General features: G+C 36.3%; 1 protein-coding gene across 8 annotated transcripts in view; it reads right to left on the bottom strand.

Moving 5' to 3' along the window:
- LOC5580170 (band 4.1-like protein 4) overlaps positions 1–20,120 on the bottom strand; it is a 623,318-nt gene extending 603,198 nt beyond the window's left edge. For 7 of the 8 annotated variants that reach the window (XM_021837225.1, XM_021837227.1, XM_021837230.1 and 4 more), the window contains exon 1: positions 18,530–20,039. The gene's annotated coding sequence lies outside the window, so the exon portion shown is untranslated. Of the gene's footprint in view, positions 1–18,529 lie in introns of all 8 variants that reach the window. The other variant, XM_021837231.1, reaches the window with a different exon arrangement.
- Positions 20,121–21,604: the final 1,484 nt, after the last annotated feature.

Below are 21,604 nucleotides of genomic sequence, written 5' to 3'. Positions count from 1 at the left end.
CATAAAAGAACAGCAACGATCAATCTTTGCAGACTCATACAAACTGGTACAGCCCAAGTGGCGCTAGTTCAAGAAGCTTACTTTCGTAAGGGGAACTTCTATCTAGGTAACCTTGTGGACCCAGTGTTTGCTACTTTCAGTAAACATGAAATGGCGAACTCGCGTGTTATGCAATCGTTGCTACACTCATATCTGAGTCAACAATCAGAGATGTATGTGCTGTCACAATCGATGTTTCTGTTGGTGATCTCAATAGGAAATATGTCGATTGTTCGGTTTATTTACCACATGATGAACAATCCCCAACGGATGATTTCAAAAGAGTTGTCGTAAACTGTGTATCAAATGGCTTTTCGCTGATTGTGAGCTGTGTAAGTAATGCTCATCATACTATCTGGGCCAGTTAAGATATTTTTTGATACGCTCAAGTCTGATGGAATACTTAAGTAGTACAGATCTTGGATTACTTAACATAGGCAATCGCCTAACCTTCATTGTATTCACTAGAGAAGAAGTATTAGATACAACGCTCTGCTCGAAACAAATCAGTCACGAGTTGACGAATTGGCATGTATTAGATGATGAATCGTTATCTGACCATTGCTATATTTTCTTTGAACATGTATCTCCAGTCAACTAATTCTATATTGAATTGGTTGCGACCAAATTGCATGGATACTTTCCATTCATTGAAAATCCAAGTGATTTTGATGATGCCGTTGATACTACAACATTCTAGATTATACAAGCTTTTGAACAACCATGTCCTCTGCGGTCTGTGAAGACTACAAGAAGGACCCCATGGTGCAAATATTCGCTCTTCTGTGTGGAGTACAATCAGCACCTCAACAGTTTCCGCGTGTCGCGATTTTCTCCACTTAATTTCTAAGTGATCCTAATTCAGACTTGATGAGAACCTCTGTCAAAAGTGCATTCATCTAAAATTGGCCGAAACAATGGCCAGCCGCCAGTGAAACTGAATTCCTCGGAATCTCCGTGGCGCGCATCGCCAGGGTGTTAATTTTAAGTGAAGGACCCCCTTCACGAGCTCGATTCAACAATAGCCGAGGAGCGGGAAAATCTCCACCGAAGAAGGTTCATACCCAACATAATTATCAATTAATAACGACTCTGCCCCAAGTGTGTACCTGTTTCGCTATCATCGTCTAAAAATCTCAACATCGGCTGGGTGGTGGTTCGGTGTTTGCGGTTTTCTTGCGGTGGTCTCGTTTGAATAGCGATGGGGGTAATTTTCACCACGTCCAACTGCGCGCCTTGTTTTGTATTGTTGCTTGCGCGCTTATTTGCCATAACAATAGGCGGTTGGCGCACAGTGGTCGCACTAAGTACGAAAGTTGGCCAAAAGTAAGAATCTTGTTTAAACGGAATCCGTAAGTCGCCGAAACAGAGCGTTAATGATTAACGGGTACCAATGATTTATTGAGTGAATAATCAAAAAACGATAAAAAATCGATCAATTGATGGAGCATACACTTCGTAGTTGCTACTCCGTGATCAATCAGGATAGTGATATTGCACAGAGAACTAATCCGATGAAGCTTGGGTTTTAGTTTTCTTCTATTTTTCCTTTTTCAATGTACAATCACACTACTCTTGATATTTCTCGATTGATAACGGCGCCGGCCACGTCCTTATATCCACCGGGAAGAGGAAGGAAGTTAATTAGTTAGCCGTTGTTACTAGAAAACCGGAGAATCTCCTGCATTTCCCACAGCTACCTTGGAAGTAGGAGTGTTTTGTCAGTGATGGATGAGGTACTCGACCGTATGGATACCACTGTGGTGTAAGCGGGTAAGTCGATATATTCCATTCTAGCGAAAGATAGAACTGATGATGTTTGCGCCATAATGACGCATAGAGATAGAGAAAGACAGCTATTAGAAAGGGTGTTACAAATATGTGAAAGGGACGGGCCTGGGATTGAACCCACGACCTTCTGCTTACAAAGCAGAAGCGATAGCCATTAGACCACGAACCCCGTCTACCAATGATTAATTGAGTGAATAATGATTAAAATCTTTTATATCATGATAATTGATTGTGAATAATAATTAAATTTTTTGAAACCATGATTAATTATGGTCATTGAAGATTGAACCAAAATATTATTATTGTTGATTTTAATTGCAGATTAATCATCAAGTTAAGGTAATTAACGATAACGATTAACAAATATACTCAGTATGATTAGTGATCATGATTGAGTATGATTAACCCTTACGTTCCTGATGTCAAGTTTTATCAGATTTTCAATTCCAAAGAATGTTTTTCAGTATTCTTTTAAAGAGTTTTCATCAATTTTCAAGGTCAATTTAAAAATGATGAAGTTTTTTTAAATAAAATTTGATACAAATGTCCTTATGAAATTTCTGAATGAAATTGTAGAAATATCGATTTTAAACAATGTTTTAAGGGAATTTCATCCTTTCTTGATTTATTATTGAATCTAGATTGCAGTAAAAAAGTGATAATTCTACCAAGAATATCGTATGCAGTTAGATCTCCATGAGTTAATATTAAACGAACCATCGAATCTTAGTAACATCGAGTTAGAAACAGCAATTCTTTACCGAACTGTTTGAAGGGATCGCCATTAACACAATGAATTTTGGTATGGTTCTATGAGTATATATCGAGTCATGTAATTTCGGCTCAAAGGTGCATCCCGTCTTAAGTACATAAAAATGCACGCTAGCTTTCCCAAAGTGTCCCAAATCGATTGATCAAGGTAATGTGAAACGCTATGGCACATTTTTGGTTTATTTTGTAGAGGAGATGTTTTTTACTCAATTAAATAGAATTCGATTGAAATACAAACATGCAAATACAGCAAAGAAGACTAAAAGCAGGAAACATGGTCAGCTTTTTATTTCGATTTGAACTAGAGTTTTAACAGAATAATTAAACAGGGAACAGTTTTAAATTTTGGTTTGGTTGAAGTATGGTGAAAAATGAATGTGAATTCTAAACCTCTTGAAGCCAAAAGGCAAACAAAACTCATGCACGTTTGGAAATAAGGATTATTTTTTTTTACTTATCTCGTTTATTTGTCAGGCTCAGGCGCCGTAGGGCATAACAGAGCCGTATTAGGATTATTTGTTGTTCAGCATTTCATAAGCGTGTGATTTATTTCTTCAAAGCTCTTAACAAGTAATAAATAAAAAAAAATAATTTCCATACCAAAGCTGCATGGCTATCATCAAATCGAAGGATTGAAACTTATCTCTAATAAAGCTCTCGAACTCAAATTTGCACGGCAACAGCTGTTTAACCCTCTAATACCCAAAATTTTATTTTTGATCTAAATATCATTTTTATTTATCAAAAATCGTTCTAAACACGTCTTGGGCTATGATTTATTTTTATTTGTAAATCTATGAATTGAATTGACAACCCTATCATTTTTTTTTCTTGAAGCCTCTTCTTGTTACTGATTTTTAGCAATAATAAAAATTCAAATTTTTACGGTACTTCAAAAATATATTTTTTTTTTCTGTTTTTTTTTCATTTTCCGTGTAATTAACGAAAAAACAGGTTTAAAACTATTTTAATACCACCAAGCTTTTCTTCTGCGATATGTTGATTGTAGAAAATATACGGTACGTTATTTTATAATATACACACTCCTGGGAGCAATAAATCACTTTTAATAGTCAATTTGTGCTCGAAAACAGCACCGGAACGCGAATTCACTGAGTCAACATTGTTTATGAATCGGATGCGACGCTCTCACTGATTGGAAGTGGTGTCAGTTTTCATGTTTGGAATTAAAACTGTTTGGATATTCATACACTTGCTAAAACCACGTATTGAAAAATGCTTATAATGTTGGTCAAAAAACATGTTTTCACTACCATTCAATTCATTCCATAATTGTGATTTTGAGCTTTTATGGAGTTGTTGATGAATTCATATCGACAATAATACCTTTGTATGAAACGTGTGCTAGTAATACTGCCTACATAATTCTGTGGGTGGAGGTATACATGGAACATGATGATTTATTTTTGGTCGACGCACATAACATTGTGCTCCACCTTGTTGGGTGGCTCGAGAATGTGCTTTAGCGGGTGGCTCGAGTGGGTGGCATCATTATGTTTACGTGCTCGATGAACTTTCACCTTAAATGAACCCAGGCATTTTTAGGTTATATAAGAATACATTTTTTCAAACAATTTCCATAAATACAAAAAAGTCATAGAAAAAATTTCTTACATGCGTGTTATGAGTTAAGGTTTGAACTAAAAAAAATGTTTTGATTTCCGAGCTACGAAAAAATACACAAAATTCCAAAGTGTACCCCGTCTAAAGGCGGGGTTGGGTATTAGAGGGTTAAAGTAAACAAGACTAACAGTACCTTTTTCATAAATCGAATAATATCTAATTTTGATAGCTAGTTCTTGAATATTGAAAAACTAGCACTGGAAGAGATGTACATAAAAGAAAAATTTAAATTAGTCTTTCAAGACTTCCTCAAACTTAATTTAAAAACAGATTAGAGTTTTAACTTCAATTTGGGGCATTTAAAAATGATTCCATATCGTTAGGAAGCCATACACCATCGATTTCTTGTCATCGATCTTGAAGCAAGATTTTTTTTTCTTAGAAGTAACGTCACGTCATTTAACTACAGACAGTTTACATCAGTGCTGTCCAAGGTTTGGCCAAGCTAAATCAGTTCTGACAATCTCACTGAATCATGGCAATGAATTTTGGAACATTGAAAGAGATTGACGTACAAACCAGGGTTGGGTTCTTTTAAGACCCAAGTTAAAAGGGTACAAAGGTACACACAGCTTATTTTGTGTCATTTTCAATTTCTTTGACTTGTCTATTTAGGAGGAAAAAACTGCTTTTTCAGTTTCGACTTTTGCGTCATTTGTACTTGAGCCTTAAAGATTAAGTAGATTTTTTACAGAATCTTGGGCTGAATTCACACATGATTCTGCAAATCATTTTCATGGAAAACTTGGGAAGATTCTCACACAATGTTAAAAAGGTTTATAACAGAATCTTTGGCATTGTTTTACTAAATTCTATTCAGGAATATAATTAACTATGAAACACTTCTGGGAAATTTTTTCAGATAATCTTAACTTAATTTCTGATACAATTTGGTGCTAGAATTTTATAGATGCTTGGACAACATCCTCTATTTTTCAGAACAGAATTCAAAAATAAATCTATGGACAGATTCTGAGAGTCCAGAGTAGGGTTTCAATTGACTCGAGCAAGATTTTCAGATAGTACTAGGTAGAAGACTGACATCATCCCCTTCAATATCTGGCAAAACTCTGAAAAATTTCACCCTTGGCATCAAGAATCCTGAGCAAGATTAACTTTATGATGGTAAAATTCTCACCAGAATCTTATGCAAACTTACCACAGAAGCAATAATCTTTTTTATGATTTAAAAAAAACACATTTTCCTCTGATTGACGTTACGATTTTACGAAATTATTGAAATTATTCTTACTCTAACAAAATTTGACCCGTCGTGAAAAAATGTTTCGCTGGTTTGGCTCTTGGTGCAAAAAGGTTGGGCAGGTTTATTTTACATTAATGCAGAACCATATAAAATAAAAGAGACAGAACTGAACATAAATGATATAAAGTGTTTATAATTTTTATACACAAACATTTCTCAGTACCAAAAATTCGTATTATAATTTGAGCAAACATTCTAGAAACATGATACCAAAATATCAAACCTCGTAGTAAAATTTGTTATTCGAGAGTTTGATTTTCTAAATGGCAATACGATTACAAATAGATCAAAGAAAATCTTCCAATTTTTAAACGTGCTTCGGAGAACTTCCAGAACATAGAGGACAAAAAGGAGACAGTATGGCAGTATGTGACAGCAGCTTTTAATCTGATTTCAAACTAAAAGTGGTTCAAACGTCATTTAGCTCATGGAATGGAGTGAAGCGAAAGGGAACGCAGAATCAAAACAAAACAGCCAAAGAGGTAACCAGAGACACTTCAAGCCACCCTAATAAGTTCAAATTCAAAATTATTCCCGATGGTTTTCATACGGCGCCGTTCACAAATTACGTAACGTTATAAGAGGAAGGGGGAGTAGGCTGAAGTGTTACGGCTCATACAAAAATTTGATTTTTTTTTTTCATAGAAAAAGCGTTACGCAGGAGGAGAGGGCGTCACAAATTGTCAATTCTGGCGTTACGTAATAAATAAACGCTGCCTAAGGCATCGTTCAAATTAACGGGGGTGCACTGTATTGATACTGACTGTCAAACAATGGTCTGCCAGAAATTTGGGAAATATCTATTTAACATGCATTTTAATTAAATTGTCGTTTATTCAAAATCTTTTAGGGAGGGGGCAAGTGCTTGTTCCCTTGACTCTCCCTTATTTAAGCCAATGCGTATGTTAGATTGCAAACATCAAACATGAATGAAAACGGTGTAAGAGCTATTGGCATGGAATTTCAAATGGCAGTTAAAATTATCAGCTACAGTATACACTTTTTGGGTTTATAACTATTGAAACTGAAACCTCCAATGGAGATGTAATGCCAAGTGATCAAAGACGCTGCTAAAAAGTAAGGAAAGTGGTAGCAAAATGAACAGGGGTGGTAAAATGAACACCGTGCCTTTTTCCGAGAAAAAACAAATTTCAATATTTTTTTATCACTGGCGGACGATTTCGAACATCGAAGTGTCCGAGTTGATACGGAGGTCAAACGAAAACTAAGTTTTCAGAAAACCATGTTTGAAAATACGAGCTGACGTAACTTTTAGCACGGAGGTCTTGAGGTTTTTCAGTGGGGTGAATATCGTTATGATATGATGTCAAATATGATACCTTTAAATTTCTTTTTGAATGGGTTACAATCATTCAAGCAAATATTTTCGGAAATGCACATAGTGCAGGTAAAATGAACGTTTTCATCGTTTTTTTGATAGTGATAAAAATATGTGACAAATTTAGCTATTTTAGTATAAATTCATGTCGGTACTTTGTATAAAAGTATGATACTGAGTGATTAGGTATCGAAATGAACTTTCAAGAACATGCATGTTTATATCAAGTAAAGAGGTATATCAAAAACAGCTTACAGGCTTCAAAAGGTCCACGCAGTGCCGTAGCGTGCGGTTGGCCAGGTTGGCACCCGCCAAGGGCGCCAGCCATTGGGGGGGCGCCAAAATGCGTGAAGTATTTTGTTAATTTTGAAAGGCATTTATTAAATAAGGGCGCCTCTTAAAACAAATTTCCAACAGAATTTTTTTAACATAATAATGGAAAATTTGAACTATTCCTGAATCGCTTTCAAATACTTTTCAGTATTTTGGATGATTCCCATACATTTATTTCAAATTTTAACATTATGGTTACTTGCTTAATCTCTAATGGTTTTTAATAGCTATTAAAACTGGTTTGAGCAAAAATCAAGTTTGTGGTATTTATTTAGAGGTTCTATTGGAAATAAAAAAAAAAATATTCAAATTAACTTGATAAGAATTAAACAGTCTTTTTGAAAGCCTAAGAGCATCTTGAACAGGGTTCTCAGAGTACGGTAGATCATTATGACAGATAATCTTGAACAGGCCTTTCATTACAGCTCACAGTGATTTATCTCCATACAAATGGTATAGAAAGTCTTAAAATGGATTGTTCATGCCCAAATGAAGATCCCTTACTATGAATGACCAGATAATTGCCGTCTGAAACTATTTATCTTCAGCGCATGATAGACTCTTCTTTGACCATGATAACCTCATCATCATCATGATCATCATATCTGTCAAGTTATATGACGCATCAGCCAAGCAACAACAAAACATGATACAAAGACCTTCAACTTATTTGCATTAGAATTTTTCAAATGATTTGTAAATGTTGTTTCAAGATTTAAACAAGAATGTTCATTGGATCCATTTAAACATTTTGGCCATACAGATTTGTAGCACCTAAATTCTTCAACCAATTGAAAATTATGGTGTGCAAGTTTGCTCAAGATGAACCTTTGATTTTCTGAAGGTTGGTATAAAAATGTATAGTTTAAGCGGAGCATGTATTCGAGTGTGTGCTCACATTTGAAAATTTAGTCGAAGTTTATTATAATTCCCCATAAATTTTACTAGGGAGCACAAACACAAGAATTTTGATAACGTTCTTTGAGGAAATGTAAAAAAAATCAGTTTTTATTTAAACTTCAAAAAATTCTGGGTTTGAATTTAGAAGAGAAATACAAAAATACTTTCAGAATTGTTAGCGAAAGTTATTTTTAACTTTTCCCCGCCTTGACATCACTGTGCAGCTGGGCAGAATATTCAAAAATTTCTACACGTGGGAGGAACTCTTACAGAATCCTGAACAACATTTTCAGAGAGCAAACATGAGATAAAAAGATTGAATTTATTTTTTCCCTAGTATGAACATATTCCACGCTTTCTGACTATAGTTTTTTTTTTCAATTTTTGATTCGCTGGAGATGATTTAGCATTAATAAATTTTAGATCACATTAAATACCATTTCTGAAATTCAACCAAGAAGGGGAAGTGTTGGAGATTCTAGAACAGTTGTAATTTTCTTTAAGTAAATTACTAACACGAGTATCACAGAAACAAGGCTATTGAGTAAGGGATGCTTATAAATTCGTTGCAAATTCCATGAACTTTTAATTGACTAATAAAACAAATTCATATTTTTCCATGTTACTATTTAGGAATTAAACTTCTAAATGGTATAACGAAACACATATTATCTTATTATTTCCTCTGATTCCACTAAAAAATTGATAAAAAGTTTTTTATTGCATTTTATTCTAAGAATTTGACGAATTTGCTTCCACTTATTGGAAGACTCTTGTGAAAACAACTAAAAAAATGTTTTCTTAAGGAGTGTTAGGCAAAATCATTACAAAATATTTAGAAGCCTTTGCATTTTTTAACAAATAAAAATATAATTAACAATGTCAAGAAACAAAAATAATGTATTTAAGAAATTAAACTAAATAAAAAACTATTGATTTTAAGAAGAGTTTCTTCAATGCTATGCTCAATTGTTTCCGCAGAAGTGCCTCATGAACAGTAGATTTCTTACAAATATCTTCAAAACATATTTTATAAAATCTTACACATTTTCTGAATTTACACAATTAGTGAATGCTTGAGTCGCAATTTAATATATGCATTCATTTAAGAGTTGTCCTAGTATTTTAAAAAGGATCTTTATGGAAATTGTCTAGTATCCCAAGCAAAAACAGCAATATATGCATAACGGTATACGTTAAGCTAGCAATACTGTATAACTACAATTAAAGTTTATTTAAAGTGGAAAAGGGCCCCTCTACAGGCATTTTTGTGTTATATTTTATAAAATTTACTCGACTTTTGTGAAGCCTTTTGACACCTTAAAGTAGCTATACAGTAGATGCTAGCTATATGTACACCATATATATTCATGAATAATAGCTTGAGCCGCATGGTTACTTGGGATGTTCAACGAAAACTTCAATCACATACCAAATTGCATCATAGGGGCGCCCAACGGGAGGTTTGCCAAGGGCGCTGTGAGGCCACGCTACGGCTCTGGGTCCACGATAAACCTCTTAGGAAATTTCCAGAAAAGTTCATACGAATTCTATAGAGTAGTCTATCAACGTCGTTTTTAGCCCGTATAGGCCTGAGAGAAAGAAAAAAATTAAAACTCTCACCGCTCAGCGAACACTTATCAGATTTCATTTTTTTTTGTCAGAGTACTGGTACACATATTTACTTTGTAATAGGAATGATCCTTCCTTAGCCGAGTGGTTAGAGTCCGCGGCTACAAAGCAAAGCCATGCTGAAGGTGTCTGGGTTCGATTCCCGGTCGGTCCAGGATCTTTTCGTTATGGAAATTTCCTTGACTTCCCTGAGCATAGAGTATCATCGTACTTGCCACACGATATCGAATGCAAAAATGGCAACTTTGGCAAAGAAAGCACTCAGTTAACAACCGTGGAAGTGCTCATTGAACACTAAGCTGAGAAGCAGGCTCTGTCCCAGTGGGGACGTTAATGCCAAGAAGAAGAAGAAGAAGAAGAAGAAGTAATGATCCTGTGGCCGGAATTATTCCGGTGGGTCACTGGGTCAGGTCGGGTGACAAGGGTTCTGTGATTATGTGCCCCTGTAGGTAGGCAAATTTCAAATCACACGTAATTTCCGGAATTGGCTATACTGTGGCCACTACATCAAGAAGCTTAAAAAACGCATCTGCACAACCCTTTTGATAGACGGTTGAATTGGATCACCATGTGTCCTGCATTCGATTTATCCTACTAATGACCATTTTCGGGTCTCGGGGACGCTTCAAATTTATGATAAAGTTGCCAATTTGTATCTTAACATCTGTGCCAAGCTTATGGGAACTCATTTTAGTGAACTATTATGTTTGATCTCTACTTTCTAGGTCTAGTATCCATCAAATCTAGAGCCTTTACGTGGTTACCTTTATCGGTTGCCATCAGGGAAAAATGAACAAACTCTAAGAGGTTTGAGGTAGTTGAACGGCCTTTCAACAAGCCATGTTGTGATTTAGTTATGCTGTGTTAAATTTGACCAAAAACACATTTATTAATAATTGATTCGAACAGTTTTGGAATGCATGAAATGATGACATTCTCATGATAGTTCCTGATGTCAGGTTTTTTGTCTGATTTGTACATAAGTACCAACAAAGACTTTTTCCATTTCTTTTGAAATTCAACAGATTCACGTGACATATTGAAAAAAAGTGGAGTTGTAACTTCTACCGCTAAATTTTTCATAAATACTGGCAGGATTCCATCAGATCCTGATCTTTTTGTAGCATCAAAATCATTTAGACCTGCCTAAATGTGAATTTGATTTACTCCAACATCCTTTGAAATCTCTGGAAGGTATGAAAAATATGCAAAATCACGATCATTTTCAGAGAAATTCGTGTAAGTTTCTTAAAAAAAATGCAGAAAGGTTACAAATATCTTCTGAGTTATTTCCTTCTTTTTCGTCTAATATCATCTGGATAGTAATTGTTCGCATTAATCTTAGATTTGACACAGTTGAAGAAAATCTTTGCACAAGACTTAACTTCATTTTCCGTTTTTATGTTATAATCTGTAAGTTCATTAGAAATACAGTGAAACCTCCATGAGTCGATATTGAAGGGACCATCGACTCATGGAAATATCGAGTCATGGAACAGCAATCCTTTGGAAAGCTGTTTGAAGGGACCATCATAGTAACCATGAAATTTTGTTTCCAGTATGGTTCCATGAGTCGATATCGAGTCATGGAACATCGACTCATGGAGGGATCACTGTAGTTAAATTTACATTTGAGTGGAACTTCCTCTTGAATTACTTTCAACAATATTTTGCAACTAGAAATCCATGACCTGGCTTCCTTTGGGTTAAAACTAAATCCCGATCATCCCTAAACACATTATTAGTTGCTTACGTAATCCGGGCAAATTGATAACTATTTTACAACTTTTTGTTTTGTTATCTTTCGGAATTCAAATATTTTCAAATAAATTTCGACAAAATCAGTACTCAATTTATCTTAATCAGTTTGTACAATGAAGATTAAACGTCATGTAAACTTAATTTATGCGATGTAAACATGATGTCATGTAAATTTAAGTCTGAAATCATGTAAAAATGTGTTACATGTCATGTAATCACAGAGGGACCTGCTGGATTACATGACATATAATCGAAGTTTACATGACATATCATGTAAATATCCATGATATTTCACGCTCCAATTATGTTCATTATATGGTCAGTGTTCAGACAGGCTGGACCAAGTGTTTTTTATGTGTTCAGGAAAACGTCTTCCAGCCATTCGAAATATCAAAATATTTGCTCCATTTGCTATAATAATATATGATAGGTTCATCTGTTTGCTGATGCATCTGTATAAAAATGCATCGGAAAAATCAGAACTAATGGAGTCCTTAACGTATCTTCAGGACGCCAAAATATTATCTAGTCCGGTCTGTCTGAACACCGACCATATGTCTCAGAAATTTATTTAATTTTAACAAAGAATAAAAAAATCTACTTAATTTGGGTCTTCTGAATCTAAAAATGATGTGGAAATTCTCACAACTCGATCAGGTATTTGTTCATTTTATTGCAAAATTAAACTTTGAAAATATGCCTAATACGCCTACATGTAGGCAATTTTCCTTGAAATAAGCACATTATTTGAGAATAAACGGTTTTATGAGCAAAACACTATACTCGATGATATCAAAAATTACTTCAGTAGTTCATAATTAAGCTTACATTAGGGACGTCCCGATATTGCGAAGTATCGATATTTGATTCTATACAATTATCGAATCGAAGTATCGATACCACCGATATATTGAATCAAAATATCGATATATCGCAATATCATTTGATATATTTGAAGGACGCAAAATTCGTGTATCGTTTGGGTACCTGACGTTGTGATTTTTTTACGATTCCCAAACATTTCTTTTAATCCTCAATAATACCGGCATTATGATCAATATAAACATGAATATTTTCTTTTGTGATACATCATATAACAATTGGTACATGAACTGCTTTCAATTATTTAAAAATCAGTTGTTTTACGAGAAAACCCTACAATTGTTATCAAAATATTGGCTTACGATATATCGGAAGGAAATATCGATACCACCGATATATTGAATAGGAAATATCGATACCAAAATATCGAATATTGAAAGTAAAATATCGATATTCCGATATATCGGAAGTATCGGAACGTCTCTAGCTTACATAATACTTCAAATACTCATAGTTAGCATGTAGACTTAGTACCAGCGGATAGTTTAGCTCCGACATTTTCAAATATATTACATACATCATCAAAAATTGTGAATATTTCTAGGAAAAACTGATCCTAATAAAAATGAAATAGTTCAAAATCAACATTAGACATATATAAAACAGAAAACATGGAATGTTTGTGGAACCAACGAAACCTTCATCATCCTTGAGAGGAATTGTTTTTGGTACCGACCTGATCAAATTAGCCCCAGTGATCAATTTGCTTAATATATTTTTACTGATTTTATTCATTTTTGATGCGCTCTTCATGCGATTGAAATTCTGACAATATATCAGAATTTCAGTATAACGGCTTCCTAGAGAAATTGATGGTAGTTCGTCATTCTTAAAACTATTATATATATACTTATTGAAACGTGACCAGTTTCGTCATGGTCTGCCTCTGTATAGTGCGTCAGGTCGGATGAAAACACGAACGTTCACAGGAGATTGGTTGAGAATAAATACAGAAACAATCATGTTGGAGGATCAACAAACACAAAATTTAAAATTTTCGGAAGCATCAATTTTGGCGGATTATCTAAAATATCGAGATATGCTCCAATCGATCCAAAAAATTGAAGAATTTTTATTCAAAGCTAAAGAAAGCTAACAAGGGAAGGTAACGATGGCTAGACCACTGGTCCATCACCCGAAAGGTTTTGGGGTTTTTCATATTTCGACATGTAGAATCTAACAGAAATAGTCCGGTTGAAAACCCCGTGTAACACCATCGTGACCTTCCCTTGTAAGAAAATATCAGTGCAAGCATTGGCAAACTTCACTTTTATTACTTTTGTCCAACTTCAGACCACTGTGCGGCGGCGGCGGTGGCGGCGATGTTTGCGGTGAAATTGAATTGCAATCGCAAACCAGTCCGTTTTTCTCGCACTTGAAGCGTGTTCGGTGCGGGTGATTATTATTGGCGGGAATTAAGGATAATTAGGCGTTGTTCGCACCAACATTGGCCGCGTAGTTGTTAGGATGAGACGGAAAAACAGAGAGTGGGATCGAAGGGGACGGGGGCAACTCGTAATGGTATTGCAATGATGGGTGCTCGGAGTGATTTGAATGTGGCATCATCGCCGATGATGGATGTTAGATTGTTTGGATGGATATTTATTCAAATGTATTCAAATTATGTTCAATTTGATGATGAAAAATTGAATTTGTGAGCTGCTCGGGCGGTTGAACCCAAAATTGTGATGAAATAGGTGTAACATACCTTCGAGCAATTGGTTGAACATACACGCCGAATTGGTTTTTTGGATTTCGGTCAAATCGAGCATTAGAAGTGGATGGAGATTTTTGGAAGCGTTCCACGTACAATCAAAAATATGTTGTTAGTGGATAAAAACATTTTATATATTTGTTACATTTGGATTGGCCCTCAATTTAATTTAAATTTTTATCTAGCATGAGCCCTAAATAGATAACTTCATCTGACCGATTTAATGGAACCCCTCTCATCGTGACAACTTGTCTACTTGAAGGTTTCAGATTGGGCTTACCAGATGGTATCCTTTAGGAGGGCATGTCCTCCTTTTTGGCCATATGTCCTGCCCTCCTCCCTTGGGCTGACAATGTCCTCCGTTTTCAAAATGAGCGAAATTAATATTTGAAATTCATTCATATAACTTCCTTCTCTGATTGTTCAAAAATTTCAACATTCCTGTCTTAAATAAACCCTGTTCAATCAGCTCACTCCGCTAATTTGCTCATCATTCAAATTACAAATAATTCAAATGTCATTCAGTTTGCTGATCCGCAAGTGAAGCGGAGTGGAAAATCGTAAAGTTGAATTATTCGTAGTTATGTTTTATTCTGGAATATTTAGTTTGTTGTGCTGAAAATCACATTTATACGGGTTACTGACATTCGGGATGTTGAAGAAGAACCAATGGCATCTGCGTCATCTTATTTAACAGAAGGCCATGATTTCAATCCCAAGACCATATTTTACGCAAAAATCGCTAAAAGTTCACGAAACATATTCTATAGCCACCTGTCACAAGGACGTGGCCAGAGCATCTCACGATTTTGTAAAACCGATATTCTCCTTTTTCACAGCCAGTCACACGAAATGTCCTCCTTTCCAAAATTTTCATCTCTTGAGCCTATTTCAGATAAAGAACATTCAGACTTGGAGTTCTGATAATTAACCCGAAGGGTACGATTTGACAGATAACTTTGAATTATTGTTACAATGTATGTTGGAAAATTTAAGTTTTTTTATTTCACAATCAAGCCTTCATGCCAAACACTGTTAAATGATTTTGATATGTCTAGAAGACCAAGACCACTAGAATAGCCTTCAGATTTGTTGGAACGAATCAAATATGTTACACGTAAAAGTTGATGAGTGGTTGAATGTCCATGGCGGAATCCGAACTGTTCATTGGCAAAAATGAATTTTCATTGATGTGGACCATCATTCTGTTCAAAATGACCTTTTCAAAAAGTTCACTGATGGAAGAAAGCAAACCGATTGGACGATAGCTGGAAGCTTCTGCAGGATTTTGTCTGGTTTTAAAATTGGTACAACCTTAGAATTTTTCCATTTGTCAGGAAAATATGCTAATTGAAAACATTTGTTAAATATATCAACTTAGAATGATAAGCTATTCTCTGGAAGTTTCTTCATAAGAATGTAGAAAATTCCATCATCAACAGGAGCTTTCAGATTTTTGATTTTTTTAATAATAGTTCTCACTTCTTCCAAATCAGTCTCCCAGGAAATTTCTAATAAGTTCCCTTTATTGAGAATGTTTTCGAAGTCCTGAGTAACTTGATTTTCAATTGGACTAGTATGTCTAAATTAAAATTGTGCGCGCTTTCAAACTGCATAGCAAGTTTTTGAGCTTTTTCGCAATTAGTTTGTTTTCCTCTTTCAATGCCGGTATTGGATTCTGAGGTTTTTTCAAGATTTTAGATAATTTCCAAAAAGGCTTGAAGCCAGGGTTCAATTGAGAAATTTTATTTTCAAAATTTTTGTATCTTAATTGAGCACATCGTTTATTGATTTCTTTCTGCACATCCTGCCATATAATTTTCATAGCAGGATAGCGAGTGCGTTGAAATTGCCTTCTCCTCACATTTTTAAGACGGATCAAGAGTTTAAGACCATCGTCTATAATCACGGATTCAAATTTTACTTCACATTTTGGAATTGCAATGCTCCTGGCTTCAACAATGGAATTTGTTAAAGTTCCAAGAGCATTGTCAATATCAAGTTTTGTTAGTAAAGAAATGTTAACATCATGATTAGAGTCAACATACGTTTCATATATATTCCAGTCGGCTCGTGAATAATTGAAAGTGGAGCTGATAGGATTGAGAATCGCTTCATGGGATATTTGAAATGTAACAGGGACATGATCAGAATCAAAATCAGCATGGGTAACTAATTGGCTACAAAGATGACTAGAGTAGAAGGGTTTCTAGAAGAGGATATACATGTAGGACTATCAGGGTATTGAATTGAGAACTATCCTAAAGAGCACTCATCAAATAAAATTCTGCCGTTGCAATTACTTTGTAAGTTATTCCATGAGCGATGTTTTGCGTTCAAGTCACCAATGACAAAATTTTTCGACTCATTGTGAGTTAATTTCCGCAAGTCAGTTTGGAGCAAATTAACTTACTGTCCAGAGCATTAAATAGGAAAATAGTCAGCTATTAAAGTATGTTTACCAAGCTGTATTTCAACAGAAACACCCAAAGTTTCAAAACTTTGGTTTCAAATGACGAAAAAAGCTGATGTTTAATACGCTTATGAATGATGATTGCAACTCCCCGACATGCCCCATCCAGTCAATCATTAAGATAAACAAAATAGGATTTTCTATGGTTAGATCCATTTGAAATTAAAAGATTTAAACGTCTACCCGACGAAACAAAATTAGTTTTTGAATGAGCATGATTATAATCCACCTGATGGGTATGATTCTTAATCAAGCGATCGTTAACTGAAAAATGAGCATTGTTCGATACTCTACCAGGTTAATTTCGGAAACAAACATTACCGTTTATCTGCCTGGCACAAGCCACTTGACTCGCCTACGCGATTCCAAAAGTTAGACTTATTATTGCCCCCGCATTTAGCGCATACAAACTTTGTGGTATCATCCTTCACTGGACAGACGCCCTTAGCGTGAGAAGATGGGATATTTGAAAAGTAACAGGTACATAATCAGAATCAAAATCAGCTTGAGGGACCAGTTGGCTACAAAGGTGACTAGAGTCGGTTACGACCAAATCAATCGTACAAGAGTTTCTAGAAGGGGAAAACCAAGTAAGGCTTTCAGGGTATTGGATTGAGAAATATACTGAAGAGCACTCATCCAATAAATTTCTGCCGTTGGAAATACTTTACGAATTATTCCATGTCCGATGTTTGGTATTAAAGTCACCAAAGTCAAGTAAATTTGGAGCAAATTAACTTGCTGTCCAGAGCAGTGAAAAGGCAAATAGGTAGCTATGAAAGTGTTTTTACCAAACTGTGTTTCAACAGAAACACTCAAAATTTCAAAAATTTTGGTTTCAAATGAATGATGGTTGCAACTCCCCCACATGTCCCATCAAGTCGATCATTACGATAAACAAAAAAGTTTGGATATCTTTTGAGTTTGGATCCAGGTTTCAAATACATTTGTTGCAGTGAGGCGGTCGAGTGTATTATAATGAGTTTTGTGTCCACTGATTCTTGTATTTAGTTTGTTTGTTGTCGTCCCAATGTAGCATGCTGAACAGTCCTTGCATGGAATGTTGTAAATTATGTTTGTTTGTTGGCCAGGGGGAATTGGATCTTTGATTTTGCTGAAAAGTTGTTGTTTAACTGTTCTAATGTTGTAATTAGCTAATTTGATGTTTGTGTAGTCCTTTTTCAGAAGCTTGTCGATTTTATTCGATAGGCCCGGTATGTATGCCAGCGATCGGTGAGTATATTCCAGCTGTTCCTGATTTAAGGTTCCTGATTGATATAGATGTCGTCGCTCGTTCATTCTGGATTCCAATCGGTGACGAAGATTTACTGGATAGTGATTTAGTTTCAGTTGGTTATCGATGATTTTTCGTTTCTCATTATCAGTTAGTGCAGTAGATAGCCGATTCACCCGTTCGATGAGGTTTATAGTAACAGTGAAGACCAACAAAAACGAAACGCATGTAGTAAGTGTAAAAATTTGGATTAATTAACATAAAAAAATTTATCTAGTAATTTAGCCATAGTGGGACGCCATCATCAAAATCTGTAGACAACATGTCGGACAAGACACACACATACACAACAACAAAACGCAACCTCTGTAAGTTACACACAACACTTATGAATATTGAACATAATTAAAACAAATTTATTTTACAACACATAATTATAGAAATCCCAGAAGAAGGTGAAATATACCCCGAAACGTAGGAAAGTAGATGAAAAAGGCGTTTTAGCTGCTTATCTAGACTGAAAGAGCCGAAAACCGTTAAAATACTATGTTATTAACTGTTAGAAAATTAAACCGCTCGCCCTTTTTATTTTTCAAAGTATGTGGATACTAATTTAAAATACTAAAAAAATGAGAATTAGTCAAACGTAATCCAATAATAATTTTATAAGCAAATTTTCCACCAACTTGGACTGTTTCAGTCATAGTGGTGATTTTCAAGCTAGATAATTAATTATTATGCTAAGTACGTACCTTCTTCGCTGGAGATTTTCACTCGCTCGCTATTGTTGAATCAAACTTATGAAGGGGGTCCTTCACTCAAAATTAACACCCTGGCGATGCACCGCCGAAGATTCCAACCAATTCAGTTTCACTGGCAGCCGGCTATTGTTTCGGCGAATTTCCTCAAATGCACTCGCGGGAGATTCTCATCAACTCCGAATTAAGATCACTTAAAATTAAGTGGAGAAAACCGCGGCACGCCAAAAACGCGACAGTGAATGTGACAATTGCTCTATTGTTTCGCCGGGTTTTGACACGGATACCGGAGCTGCATTCGAATCGGAAAGCGAAAAGGGTTCCCTCGGCCTTGGGAATTAGAACACCCGCCGCTGCTGAGGAGAAATGCCCAACGCTGGGCGGTTCGCTTTCAGCTTCTCCCCGTACTTCTTTTTCGCGGACAACGCGGAACTAGGGTAATGAGAGATTGTGTTAAACACAAAAGCAAACTCACAACGAACAAGTGCTGGAACAACACACTTCAGACCTCAGATGGCTCACACGATACACACTGTATACTCTTTGATGTTGCTGGATATTACAATTCACAATCTGGGACGACTGTCGCTCCCTTTAGTTAACGGTAGGCCTTGTACGAACTCTCCGTACGATAAACGGGGTGGGGCTCAGCGTGGGAGTTTTCTGTAGGTCACAACCGACAACGACAGGATATTCCTAAATTGGCTGCTGTTTGGTTCTCACTCTCGCTAACCGCAACCGAAACACACAATACACTTCCCTTGTTCAGAGCAACACTTGACCGCATCGAAACACCGACACTCGGTTCTGGTTTCCCTTTTTTGTGTCGTAATTTTCCCCACACGGTTCTTCTTTCTTCAAAATCCCAAACTTGCACTCCGCTAGCCAGATCCGTACATTTGTGGAACTTGCCATCAAACGATTTCACCAAACGACGAGAACTCGTTCAACCGTAAAATCCACACGGAAGTACATACAGCACAATCCATAATGCACTCCTGCCTAGACACTGACGTACGCGCTGCAGATGCTATTATTAGTCTACGCTGGACTCCGGACTAGGCTCGCTGTAAACAATTCACTGCCGCGGCACTCGCTCGAGTTACCACACATGGGCGCCCTCAAGGGAAAATCAAACGGCACGCGCCAACGCTGAACGCCCGCATCTTCACAACTCTATGTGCGCTTCTCACTTTCTTTCCGCGTTACAAATGATGAGCTGACGCTCCTAATTGTTTGGAATCCCGAAACTGGAGCAACACCCGAATTTCTTTGCACCGGGATTCACCCAACTTCCAAGAATCACACTGCACTGTCTCCGTAGATAACCGCATGAACGCAAATTACAAACCAACTGTGCCTATCCTGGCTCCCTCACCAATCAAGAACAAGAACAGATCAACACAGACCAGACCGAACTGAACCGAAGCAACCCGCGAACGTTGGACGAACAACCGTACGGATCAACAGCTAGCCGGCAACTGGCCGCAAAAGGGAGACACTCCAGTCGCGATGGGCCAGCGAAAGATCGAATGGAGCCGTTCGCGAGACACGAGTCCCCATCGAGTCGGAGCGTCGTCAGTCTGTTGCATGCTTGTTGCCTTTCTTATGTTGCGATACCTCTGCTGTGCTTCGGTGGAAACCGGGGACCACATCGATGCGATGCTATGCTAGGGCGCTGGTGAGCCTAAGCATGGTAACTATGAGAGAAATAATGTATGGAGCTGATGGGGAAGAGAGCTCACAAACGCGAGAGAGGATGCTGACGGAATTTGCGTGGAGCACTACGCTCTCGCCTTCGCTCTCAGTGGGTGGCTGTTGCGTCACGTGGGGTGGTGTGTTTTGATACACGAAATGCCGTGGACGCTGTATGATAGGGTAAATTGTTGTATTGTGTATTCTGATTTAAGTAAATTATGAATTTCTGTAATCCATAAGAGATATCAATATACCAATATACTTACTCTTCGTCCTATTAGGCAGCATCCATTTATTACGTAACGCTAAAATTCGAAATTTTTGACCACCTGACCCCCACCCTCCGTAACGCTTTTTGTTTGAAAAATATTAAATTTTGGTATGAGCCGTTCCGCTTGAGCTTGCTTCCCCCTCCCCCTAGAGCGTTACGTAATTTGTGGATGCCGCCTTATGCAGGACCTGTGCAAGATACACAAAACTTAATCGTATTCTAGTGTCCAAATCGTATTCCGTAACGTGAGATGTTAAAATTATTTTTTAATTGCGGTATAGTGAAGTAATCGAGTTAATTTTGGTATCAAATTTACATTTTTAACAAAAATCTCGCGTTTATTGTCATAAGGGCGTAGCGACAATGATCGATTTATCTTCACCGATTTTCTCTTTGGCCGTCCGGCAGCTAATTTAGATTAAATATATGGTAATCATTATCCTTCGTCAATCTGCATCGTGGAATTTTAAGAAAATAGATTGAATTTCATGCACTGATCCGAAAAGAAATTCTACGAAGAGAAATCGATCACTGCAGATACGCCTGTGTGATACGCGAGAAATCTGAAGCTCGTCCTTGGTCGTATAAATGGGGTATTTTGTGCTTTTTTGCGGTAGTACATTCTTGTTATTGCAATATAGCAATCCATTTCATTTGATTTAAGTTCAACATTGTATTTTTTTAATATAATTGTAAATAAAAAAAGAGCAGGCAGTAAAGATTAAAAGTACTTTAGTTGAATAAATAAGTGTGAAGAAAATGTAAAAAAATAGTATATTGATGATATTGAATATGTTTCTTTCAATAAAATGTAGTAGGTGATTATAAAACGACGCCAAACTTCGAATTTTCAAGCGCATTAGACTGGAGAATCTGACAACAGTTCGCGTTAAAATCAATCAAATTACTTGCTTACTGGCGGTGACCAATGTGATAAATTTTCAACGCAGAGCGCTGTTTGGTTCTCATGTCTTGTGCTCTTGAAAATTTGAGGTGTGGCTTCGTTCTATAATCGAAATTTTGAACGTAATAAACACGTATCGCAATAATAACCGAATAGCTATTTCAATTATTCAATTATTGCCATATAGATATTATAG

Source organism: Aedes aegypti, chromosome 1 (genome assembly GCF_002204515.2).
Source record: "Aedes aegypti strain LVP_AGWG chromosome 1, AaegL5.0 Primary Assembly, whole genome shotgun sequence".
Taxonomy (NCBI): Eukaryota; Metazoa; Arthropoda; class Insecta; order Diptera; family Culicidae; genus Aedes; species Aedes aegypti.
This window is presented reverse-complemented; position numbering and strand designations above follow the sequence as displayed.